This window comes from Tubulanus polymorphus, chromosome 8 (genome assembly GCF_964204645.1).
Source record: "Tubulanus polymorphus chromosome 8, tnTubPoly1.2, whole genome shotgun sequence".
Lineage (NCBI taxonomy): Eukaryota > Metazoa > Nemertea > Palaeonemertea > Tubulaniformes > Tubulanidae > Tubulanus > Tubulanus polymorphus.
Window position 1 is genome coordinate 7916388 of NC_134032.1, and position 12209 is coordinate 7928596.

The 12209-nt window shown below is 37.2% G+C and overlaps 1 protein-coding gene across 12 annotated transcripts in view; it reads right to left on the reverse strand.

Annotated features, from left to right (window-relative positions):
* Positions 1-790: 790 nt before the first annotated feature.
* Positions 791-12209, reverse strand: part of LOC141910040 (acireductone dioxygenase-like) — a 31676-nt gene continuing 20257 nt past the window's right edge. For 4 of the 12 annotated variants that reach the window (XR_012619806.1, XR_012619808.1, XR_012619807.1 and 1 more), the window contains 2 exons: positions 8290-8404; positions 791-2705 (listed from right to left, as the gene is read on the reverse strand). The gene's annotated coding sequence lies outside the window, so the exon portion shown is untranslated. The remainder of the gene's footprint in view (positions 2706-8289; positions 8405-12209) is intronic. The other 8 variants (XR_012619813.1, XR_012619811.1, XR_012619815.1 and 5 more) reach the window with 3 other exon arrangements.

Consider the following 12209-nt stretch of genomic DNA (forward strand, 5'->3'; position numbering starts at 1 on the left):
ATAAACCAGATAAATACGTCTCACCTTCCATCACGTGCGACGTTATATCTTCATCGGACTCCAGAAGTTCAAGTAACTGTGCGTCGATATTTTCCAGTTGCGTCAATTTCCGCTTGAGAGTTTCTAATGCAATGGTTGCTTTCAGGACATCTTGTTTTTCGACGTAGGTTTTCACATCCCCTAGAATTTTTGTCGCCACTCCACGGTTTGCCGTTCTGCTGGCTTTCTGCTTTTTCAAAGAATCAGACATCTCGGATTCAGACTCGGATTTCACGTAGCAGTTTTCTCAGTTCTACAACTCTACGGCTCGAGGGACCATGTAAACGCCTTCCCTGTTAGACTACGAACGACGGAACGACTGTATTAGAAGACGTCTAGTTTATTTCTCACCCACAGTACAGGGCTCAACAGTATAAATACTTGTGTTCAATGATGTGTAAATCACAAACTGCTTTAACATATAAAAGAGAATTCATGCTTGAAATGGTATACACTGAATACAGTTAAATCCAGATTACAGCATTACAGTATTCACTATTATAGTATTCACAATATATCTTGAGATCATAAAGTGATACACATGAAAAACTCCGCCAGGACGGAAAAACCCATGTCTATCGCCCTTGGGCCAGTTGCTTTCAAGTTGGTTAGAGACCAGTAATAAGTTGCCAGATGTGGTCCGGAACAACTGTTCACACGCGTGTCAAATGGGCCCGTGTCCGAGCTAAATTTCAGCACCGGTCGAATCGGTCAAATGATTGCGTGTGAATTGCTACAGGTTCCGGAAGTGACTCACCTCACCTCACATTGTTTTTTTTTTTTTTCGATCTTAAAATAGGGATTTTCCCCATTATTTATTTATTTGGCTGGTAAATTTTGTTTGATTTTTCGATTGAGTGTCCCTTACAGACCCACCACACCTGCCGGGAGCGAAACAGGGGGTTTGATTTTGAAATCGGAAATCGAAGTACAGATATAGATGTGTGATCGGCGGTCGAGTTAACAGAATATTTTAAAATCGAAGTACATAACTGGAAATTTGGTTCCGGTTCATCCAAACAATCTTCCATTCAGTCTGAACCGGCAAGCGACTGATTGGGATGAATTTTTCTGGCTGCCTAATTTAATACAATGAGATTCTGGAAATAGCTATATTACAAGATCATTTTGTCCATTTTTATATTTTTTTGGTCGTTTTCTACGTGTAAATAGTCCGATAGTTTAGTGTGGTTTTTTTCCTCGGGTAGATGTTGATGTAGAAGTCCTCTAAGTTGATGATCCCGCGTGTTGACTAGATAGGAAGAAAGCACATTTCGAAACGCAAATTTTCCAGATGAGAGTATGGCCCTGGGGTATCCGAAGTGTAGTTGTATGACATCGACGGTGCAGCTCCGATGAAGATGGGTTTCTCCGTCAAGGGGTGCGCAGTTGGTACTTCACATCTGGTGCTGAATTTGCCTAAAAGTATAAGTTTTACACTGGGAGCAGTTATGTGTTTCTAATATACAGTGAGTTAGGTCCGTGAATGTATCGCAATCAAACGGACAGTGCTATGCTTATTGATAGACCGTCAGTAAGAAAGCGGCACAGACACGTGAATATTGAATACATGTTTGTACACTTACATATATACAGTCTTGATCGGGTTTTATTTATATTGTCACGATTAAGTTTTTGGTAGCTTTTAATGAGACTGATGTCAAGAGGCAACTTTCCAGTCACCATTGCGCGTAGATAGACTGAGCTTGCTATCCTAAGGTCACAAACGGAGGCAGCGTTCCGGCTATCGTGGCAATGAGACTGAGTTTACAGTCAAAACATCAGAAACAGTAAACTAATACGTATGTGATGATATAGAGCAAAAGTGGTCAGACAGTTCTATGCGTATTGATAGACCGTCATCCCTGTTCGATCTAAATCAGAACATACCTCAAGTGTCAAAGTCGGGATATGTAGGTGTAAGTAATAAAAAAGGCGTTGGGTTTAATTAATAGACTACGCTAATGGTGTCGATTGTGATTCTGTTTACTGCATTCAGTCCGTTTGCATCCAGGTGTATAAGTACATTGTTAAGAGTCCAAATATGAAGGTTTTGTTGAAGCATGATTTCTTGGTTTAGGCGATCTATTAGCGAGTTTTTGAAATAAATTATAGTGTTGATGCGGCCAGAGCCTTGTTCTAAATTGTAGTGATTTTTGTACAAAATGGATTGTGCGAGAAACAAAAGGTAGTTCGCGAGTGTGCGTTTGAAGAAATCTCTTTCTATTGTTTTAGTAATTCCTGTGTAGACGATGTCTTGAGTGATATTTATTGGTGTGTCTAGTATGCGTTGAATGATTGGTTGTATAGATGAATATAATCGCCTCACATTGTTAAAGCATTGTTTAGTAACGAGTGAGTGGTTTGCGTGTGAACGCGCACCTTATGCCGTGTGTTAGGGAATGTTATATAAATGTTATGCCATGTGCGGCCCGCCGCACACTGTGCATTGTTACGGTATCCAGTTTTAACCAACATTTGGGCAACAGAACTGGCCCATTGTCTTTACTTTATTAACTTACTTTCCAATATAAAATTCCGAGTTTTTTTAAGTGATCAACCTCGACGAATTGAGGCGGGTCTGTCATGTGCAGTTCCCTCTGATCCGCATCGGTCGTGTCCATAAACCAAGCCCTCATGTTGACACGCGTTGTGATCCGTCTGCTCTGGGAATAAGAATAAGTAAACAGTTTACTCTAAAAAAAACTGTGAATAACGTCACATTCATTAACGATAAGCTGCTTTTATGGACTTCCGCGGCATAAGATCATAAGGTCCAGCTGTCGACGCGAATAAAATCGTAGTTAAGCTGCAATTGGAAACAGATTGTTTTCGATTATATCCGAATAGCCTTGAGGAAGGGGAAGCGCCATATTAAAAAATGTGTTCAGATTTTAATCTACGTGTACGCTGATGAGGTTAGGTCTCTTTTCCTCACAATTTCCCGACTTCAACACATATTAAAAACACGCTGACCACTCATCCTCTATCATTTTTTCACAATGATATTCTCGAGTTCCGCGAAATTTCAAATGATCGGTAAATTTGTCAAACCAATTCTACGCCAGTTGAGCCAACGTATTGTTATGGTTGTTAAATGTCCAGCAGTGTTGTGGTTGTATCCTGTCGGGTTTTGGAGTAAATCAATTCTTACTTGTGTTGTTGGTATATATCTCACACGCTTGTAATTCTCTATATAAAACAAGTCGAACGATTTCTTGAGTCTATCCATCTTTATTTTCTCTTAGCCGGATGTATACATTCTATCTCTAAAGCTTTTTCTTTTTCTGACAACAGTTTCTTCCCAAAGCTTAACCGAGACTCATTTCTCTCTAAAACCAAACTAAACTAAAAACCCTCCCTTTTTAATCGAAGTAACGAGACGAGTAGTACTGTATAGGTTAACTATTTATTTGACGCACGAGCTTTTGCTTCTAATGAATAGAAGCTTCATCAGGTGAATGAGTCTACGAAATCCAAAGCAATTTGATTAGATAAAAACGCTTAGATACTAGCATATGGCCCGGTGTCATTTTACGTACATGTTTTTTAATTCAGTATTACGATACGTTGACCCACATGGTTACTAAGTTCAAATCCCAAAAATAGAACACATTTTTTTGAAAATTCATTATAACTATTTCCTAATTCTTTCTATTCAGCAAATCGAGTTCATATTCTTATAACATATTTACAGCAGTTATCTTTTATTCGTAAATTATTTTTTACAGTAAATATCCTTTTCCGGTGATTCGTGTTGAAACACTCCTCGGGGTGTAATGCTGGGTGATTTGGGAGACTGCCGCCATTCATGCATCACTGAATATGTCGTCACTCATGCATCACTAACTGATAGGAATAATAATCCTAAATATAGCTGCAAAGCAGCGATAACGGGTTTTCTGGATGCATGTGATCGAAAGGAAAAATTAATTACCGGGTATTCGATGGAAAAAATAAAATGAGATGATTCGGATATTATCGGAGCAATCCTCTTTTTGGTTGAATGGTCTAACCCCAGTATAGTCCCCGTGATTTGGAAATTCTCGGAGCCCTCCTCTATTTACTTACTAAATGACGTCACAAACTGTTATTTCGCCGGTGCTTGTTGTCTAACAATTCAATTCAATTCTTTATTTACAGTAACCTAATAAGTAATTTTCAGTTTCAAATAGGATGGAAAGTACATTCAGACAATCTGTTGGTTCAGAGAGACCGTTATTACAGTATCAATTTATACATTTCGTTTCGAAGCTGTCAGTTGCCGAATCTGAATGAAGATGAATTTTATTTGACGAAATTGGCGGAAAATATATGATCTCTTAAATCGTATAATTAATAAAATCCCTGTATTGACTCCTTTGATTTCTGAAGGATTCTGCGCCTAGTAGCCTATTAATTTGATTGCAGAAAATCAACAAAATACGGTGCCACAAACTCCAGGATTCCTCAACCCAGATGGAACTGGTCATCTCGGGAGAAGATGGCACACAAACCGAAGCGGAAACCAATACCATATCAACCCAGACAGGATCATCAACTGTGGAGAAAGGAACTGACATGACGTCAGTCAAGGAAGTCGATGGTAGAACGCAGACAGAGACGCCTGTGTGAGGTCACCACCCAAACTGACCGTTAAACATGAACCAGACCCATGTACGACGTCGACTAAGATGCTCATCGACGATTGAAACGAGGCTCGTACCAGTTTCGTCGGAACCTAGTACCACCACGTCTCGATCAGTGTATTCAGCTCAAAGATCTATGCTACTCCCAGGTTTGGCAAAAAACTCTTGGACCCCCTTCCAAACTTTCTCATGATATGATTGGATTTTTATGAGTAAGTTATTAATATCTAACACATTTTTTCAAAAACCGTTGTCGGCACTATCGTTTTTGTGCTTCAGCATTGGGTTTTGAATGAGTTCTTAAAAAGCAGAATCATAAATCTCAGTTTATTGATTTAATTATAAATCATTCATCGTGGCTCAGAACGATTATGAATTTGGCTATGTCGTCTGCATAATTTCAACAACATGGTATAACGGAAATTACTGAAATTAAGCTGGATAGAGTAAAATTAAATTTAGCTTTATTGTCCGTAAAATCAACACACCAATTTCTGCGTTTCTGCATTTCTGCGTTTTGAAGAAACCGCGAAAGTACACCTTTCTGCTGATCGTGGAACCGGACGAAAACACAGTTTTCGTCAAATTCGTTTCATACAGGAGGGAGTAGAATGGAAGAAGCAGGGAATGAATTCCAAATAGGGTAATATTAGAAGCGGGTGAGATGATGGTTTAGAAATGTGAAAAATGTACAAATTAGTATATAAGTCAAAGGTTTTTGGAGTTCAATGGAGATGGGAGATAAAGCAGAAGAATGTAACAATAAGAAGAAAATAATGAGGTAGTGTGATCGTATAAGAAGACAATGTTATAACTTATATTCAATTCATTTGAGCAAGGAGAAAGCTGAGGACAACCCAAATAAACAAGCCGGCCAACACCATTGTTGGAAAAGAAGTCACGCACCAACTATTAGGAGAACTTGTGACACTGTTGTGGTCGCAAATCTCTACTACTGTGTTCTAGGCCGGATCTTCGGTTCTGGTTCTTGACTTCTTTTAATGCTCCCGTATATAACTTCTAAAGTTATCTATTCGTATTTATTCTCTCGTAACCAGATGCGTAAAATCTTTTACCTTGAGCGCCCTTCTTTCTAAAACCTCCCTCTCTTCTCTCCAGCCTCCCCGGCCCCTGAGCTTTCTTCAACCCCTCTAATCTATAAACGCTCCCTTTTTATATTGTTTTACTGTTTAGCAACGTTTGCAGGCCCTCTTCCACACATGTCTTGGTATTTACGGATTGTGACGTATTCATACGTCACAACATTCCTCCAATCCATGTATGGAGTGTTGACGTACCTACACACGTCACAATGATATCTTTTTCACTCATCAGAGCTCATGGCCGCACCATATTAGGTTTTTCTTCGTAGAAACATACGTCACTTCCAGACTTATTTACATTGCTTCTATTTATTGTTTATTTATGACGTACGCATCAACGCAGGTTGTCTCGCAATAGCAACGTTGGCCATGAACTCCAACTTCAGTACATTTACTTAAACTACTAAACTATTACCCAACAACACAACAGTGATATTTGGAGTTTTCTTGGGTGCGTAAGCCTCTGCCATTTTCAAAAGAATTTTTTAGGGCACCTTGAAATTTTGAGGGGGAGCGCTCCCCCTGCTCCTCCCTTGAATCCGCCCCTGAGTACGTACGTTTATGTATACGTATAAGTATCTATTCACATCATAGATTGATATAAAGCATTTAAGTATACATGTATAATGAAAAAACAATGTAGCAATAAATTATGCGAGGGGTTAGGAAAAGCCAAATAAACGGCTTAAACAAGTTTCCCCTCCATGACATACACACCTTCTCACACTCTCTCTGCTCATTCACTCGTTACACAATCATACTAGAATGTAGCACAAAAAATCTAATCAAAAGTTATTATTAGATCTATTATGATAACAAAATGAACAAAATGCAAAGGCTAACAAGCTTATGGGCTCAGTAATTACTAAATAGATACAATTTTAGGCATATAGTAAAAATACTCAGTTGACTTATAGATTTTAGATTGGTAGTGCATTCTAATGTTTAGGTCATTGAATCTTGATTGGTAGTGCATTCTAATGTTTAGGTCATTGAATCTTGATAGAGTTAATTCTGAGATTTAATCTAGCAAATTCGATACGCAGGTTTTTGGGGCGACGTGAGGACCACCTATTACGTGTAACATTGCGAAAGAAGAAAAACTCTTTAAAAACTGTGGGTAGCAAATTATGTAACACTGTGAAAAAAAAACAAATGTGATCAATTGAAGTTTATAAATATCATGCAGTTTTGTTAAATTTCTTAAAGATCGGCTAGGTATGCTCGAACCAGTACGAGCGTGTTATTATCATAATTGCCTTGAAGTACAAATAAAGGTTAAAAATTCGAAATACAAGCGTTCCCCGAATGTGATGGAATATTTCAAATGTGAATGTACAAGACAGAAGTAAAGATTTTTAGCACATCAGAAGGGATTAAATGTTTGAGCCTGTTGAGGACTCCAAATACCCCGTGATACTTTTTTTTTACATATATTGATGATATGATCATTCCATGTTGATATCTGATCGAATATAATTCCCAAAAATGTTGCTATTTTTTCATACGGTTTATTTTTTGTCCGCCGAGAAAAATATTGAGATGGGTATGTGGTTTAAAACCAAAACCATAACTTGTGTTTTACAAAAAGCCTTTTTGCTCTGAACCATTGTAGGCAAATAATACAGATTCCAGGGCTATCATCTTTAGCCCGGGGGTTAACTCAATTGAAAATGAATTAAGTAAGCCACCGGGTTAAAGTTAATACCAGTCAATCAAACCGGCCCCTGTAGTTTATGGGAAGATGGTCTATCGTTTAGGAATTTTGCGAGATTTTATTGGAAACGTTACGACGATTAAATGTTCTAGGCTGAGCAGTACAGTGCACCAGTTACGAGTTATCTGAAATATATAGAAAAACGGCAAAGATATTGATACAAAAATGAACCCGAAAATCCATTCATTTTTGCGAAACACAATATTGCCTAAAATGGTGTAAATGTATACAGTTCTCAGCGGATAAATAATGAATGTAGCGATCATAAACAAAATATCGTTTATAGCGCGAATTTTGATGAGAAACTAAACATCAGATTTCATTGTTATAGAACAAACAAACAGCGTTAACGCGTTGAATGTAATAATACCCAGTACTGAAGATAACAGATAACATCCCAAGAACATTAAAACGCTGAATTTTAAAATGTAGTTAATCCGGCGTGTAAGAAATATCTGGCATGAGCAGAGGGGCAAATCACGACATGATAAGATAAAAACCCACTATCTAAGAATTTAAAGAAGTCTAAAATCGAGAATTTATTTATTGAAACAATCTAAAATATAGGAACACGTCGTTTCGATCTCACACTAAAGATCATCGTCAGGTGTGAACTCTAGTGTGAGATCGAAACGTCGTCTTCTTATGTTTTAGATTGTTTCAATAAATAAATTCTCGATTGTAGATTTCTTTTAATTTTTAAATAGTGGGTTTTTATCTTATCATCTGTTCACCACGTTTGAGTGTGGTTATCGTACTATAATCACGACACCTGAACACAATCTATAGTTCATTTACATACCCACACTTTGAGTATTGTGATGTAATATTTAGTAGCGCCAACAAAACAACTCTAGATAGGCTTGAACAGCTCCATTACCAGTCTGCTATCATAGTATCTGGCTGTATCACGGGTTCTAGTAGAGAAAAAGTTTTAGATGTCCTTAACTGGCAATCATTATCAAGCAGGCGCCTCGAGCGACAAAAAGTTTTCATGTATAAATTTTCAAAATGTATGCAGCCCTCTTATGTTTTATCGCTCTTCAGTACCTACCAAAATATAGCTGAAAGAAACTTGAGAAATCAACAACCTTTTCGTATACCCCATCGTGTACCAAGTAAGATTAAGAATTCCCCTATATTTAGACTTATGACTGTCTGGAATGACACTTGTACAGATATTCGCTCTATTCAAAACTTTTCAATTTTTAAATCTAGACTCTATAAACGACCATCACAAGTTTCCTCAATCACGACAGCCATGATTCCAAATTTAAATCGTAGAGAAGAAATGTCTCTAAATAGACTACTTTGTTCTTAATAATTGTAATAGTCTTTTTTTCTATATAGCGGTCTTTTCAATGTTAAATATTTATAACTTTGCTATTAATGTCAATTTTGACCTTAGCAAAATAACTTATTGTAAAATCTTTCCTGAAATAAAGCTATGTATATATTTTTAAAAAGCGGTAATGCTGGCTCACTGCTTGTACATGCATGTACTGTTACAAGACGGTTATCAAACATTTTCAGTAGCAGTTTGAAATCTGTGGTCGTGTATAGATCCGTTTGAAAACATTCCTTAAAAGGAAGTTTCCTTCGTCGTAGAGTATGTAAAATGAAGTTTCGACAGGCAATTCAATTTGTGACTGTTTTCACATTTCATCATTTTTTGACGCCTTATAAAACGTTACCATTATGAAACCTAAACAATGTTAACCATTCAGCGTCGTTTTACAAACGACAACCGTAAATCGATGTGCAAAACGTCACAGGTTTATGTCTACACATACAAGCTATTGGGCAAAATATTATTGATTAAGATGTAGAATGACTCCCTGTGATTATATAGTGACCTCTATTTGAACGTCGAAATGTTATATTGCATTGAATATCTTGAGAAGACGTATTGTAATAGTAAAGGAAGTATGATTATATCAGGAGCGGCAGGCATAAATAGAAATGATAAGTAAATCGGATTATTCCGTCAAATGGTGGATGTATACACGATGCGGAAGTCTGATATAAAAGTCAGACCCTGACGTGGGCATGCCGGTGAAATGACGAAGCTATCTACGATCTGAGTAGGGCCGGCGTGAATTTCATCGGCGGCTGCTACAAGCGGTCTATATAAAAACGTGTAAACATATAATTTCAATATCCAAATGTTTAAGAAAATATGTTCGATATTAGGGGTATGCAGGTTTCATGAGATTAGCAATTTATAATAGCATAGCTGTCGTATACGGCTCCGCGTCCACTGATGGCATGTGTATAAGGTGACAATTCAATTCAATACTTTATTGATCCTTATTACATTGAAATTCCGGGATAAAATTCCCAAATTCAATAAAGTGACAAATTCTAAAATAAGAATATAGCTGCAAAGCAGCGATAACGGGTTTTCTGGATGCATGTGATCGAAAGGAAAAATTAATTACCGGGTATTCGATGGAAAAAATAAAATGAGATGATTTGGATATTATCGGAGCAATCCTCTTTTTGGTTGAATGGTCTAACCCCAGTATAGTCCCCGTGATTTGGAAATTCTCGGAGCCCTCCTTTATTTACTTACTAAATGACGTCACAAACTGTTATTTCGCCGGCGCTTGTTGTCTAACAATTCAATTCAATTCTTTATTTACAGTAACCTAATAAGTAATTTTAAGTTTCAAATAGGATGGAAAGTACATTCAGACAATCTGTTGGTTCAGAGAGACCGTTATTACAGTATCAATTTATACATTTCGTTTCGAAGCTGTCAGTTGCCGAATCTGAATGAAGATGAATTTTATTTGACGAAATCGGCGGAAAATATATAATAATAATCAACAGAATTTCAAGAGGGTTTTCGACGAAAGTCAGAAAACCCTAAAAATACAAAATACAAGACACACGGGTAATTCATACAGAATAACATGAATAAGTTATTTGAATGACAATTTCTACTTCAACCCAGACTCAAGTCTAGGATATCGCCGGAGTGACAGCCAAACCGGGCCCCGGGACCAGGCCGGCTGGCTGCACGATATGCTCAAAGTCATGATGAAGCAGACATCAGAAGGGCTCTTTCTTTAACCATGGAGGCAATGAAGTTGCAGACCAGCTTAGAGGCAAAAGTGAATCGAAGTCGGTCACAAGTTGACAATTTTTTTAAATTAGACCAGTCGAAGACTGTATCGTCTACCCAATCGCCAAATCTCATAATTCCCCAAATTTCTTAAAACATCGATTTCAAATTTGGGATTCCACATTAGCTTATCCCAGAATTTCTACATTTTTTCGCAGGCGTCAAATAATTTATTAGGGTTTTCTGACTTTCGTCGAAAACCCTCTTTAAATTCTGTTGATTATTATTATCATATATTTTCCGCCGATTTCGTCAGATTCAGCAACTGACAGCTTCGAAACGAAATGTATAAATTGATACTGTAATAACGGTCTCTCTGAACCAACAGATTGTCTGAATGTACTTTCCATCCTATTTGAAACTGAAAATTACTTATTAGGTTACTGTAAATAAAGAATTGAATTGAATTGTTAGACAACAAGCACCGGCGAAATAACAGTTTGTGACGTCATTTAGTAAGTAAATAAAGGAGATCTCCGAGAATTTCCAAATCACGGGGGACTATACTGGGGTTAGACCATTCAACCAAAAAGAGGATTGCTCCGATAATATCCAAATCATCTCATTTTATTTTTTCCATCGAATACCCGGTAATTAATTTTTCCTTTCGATCACATGCATCCAGAAAACCCGTTATCGCTGCTTTGCAGCTATATTTAAAGTTAATTTTCTTGTTTCAAATTCATTTCATCTCATAAACACGTTGTATATGTATGAATATACATTTCTGTAGTTGGCATTTCATTCCTCGGAACGTTTTGTAAATTACCTCGTTACAAAGCAAAGAGGTTCGTTTCGTTGGTGCACTAATTCTTTTTCACCTGTGGAACATTCTAGAGTTGAAATCAAAACTTATTTAAACAATTTACCCGATACAATCGGAGCACAACAGAGTTCCATGAAGTGGCCTCAATAGATCTCATCTAAAAATCACATTCTACTGGAGTCAGATTTTGCTGACGTTTTTGATTTTTTGAAAAATATCATTACTCACGGCACCGATATAATTCAGGTTGTACAGAACCGTGTGTGTGAGAGAGATTTGAATAAACTTTTTTTCACTTTTCACCTTTCAATTTTATCAACTGCAGTTCTAAATCTTGTCTTGTTGATTTTTAATAAGAAAAGACTTATCATTTAATTCTACATGTCTGGGTACACATTGACTTGAGCTTGTTTCTCAAAACGCCTGATGAGGAAAAAGAGGCTTGTATCAAAAATAAACTCGAGATGATATAACTGACGTATACGGTAATGTTGAATTTGGACAGAAATAAAACGTTCTGTTTTACCTATTCAAAAGTGCGTTTAGAAATGTATTATGAATTAATCTCGCGTAAAAAAAAAAACCGGGCGAGAACAGCGAACAAGAATGTAGAATCTTCATCCGTTGATGAGAATTAATTCCTGCAATTCCAAATTTACCCGTCGACCTTAACACTGAGTGTCAAAAAGAGGATTGCTCCGCGAATAACGCAATCGCGGTCACGGTAAAATGGAGCATTGTATTGAATCGTTAGCTATTTGACACTCTAATTGTTACGATCCTCGACTTCAAGAAAATGCAACTTCTCGTCGATTGCAACATTTTA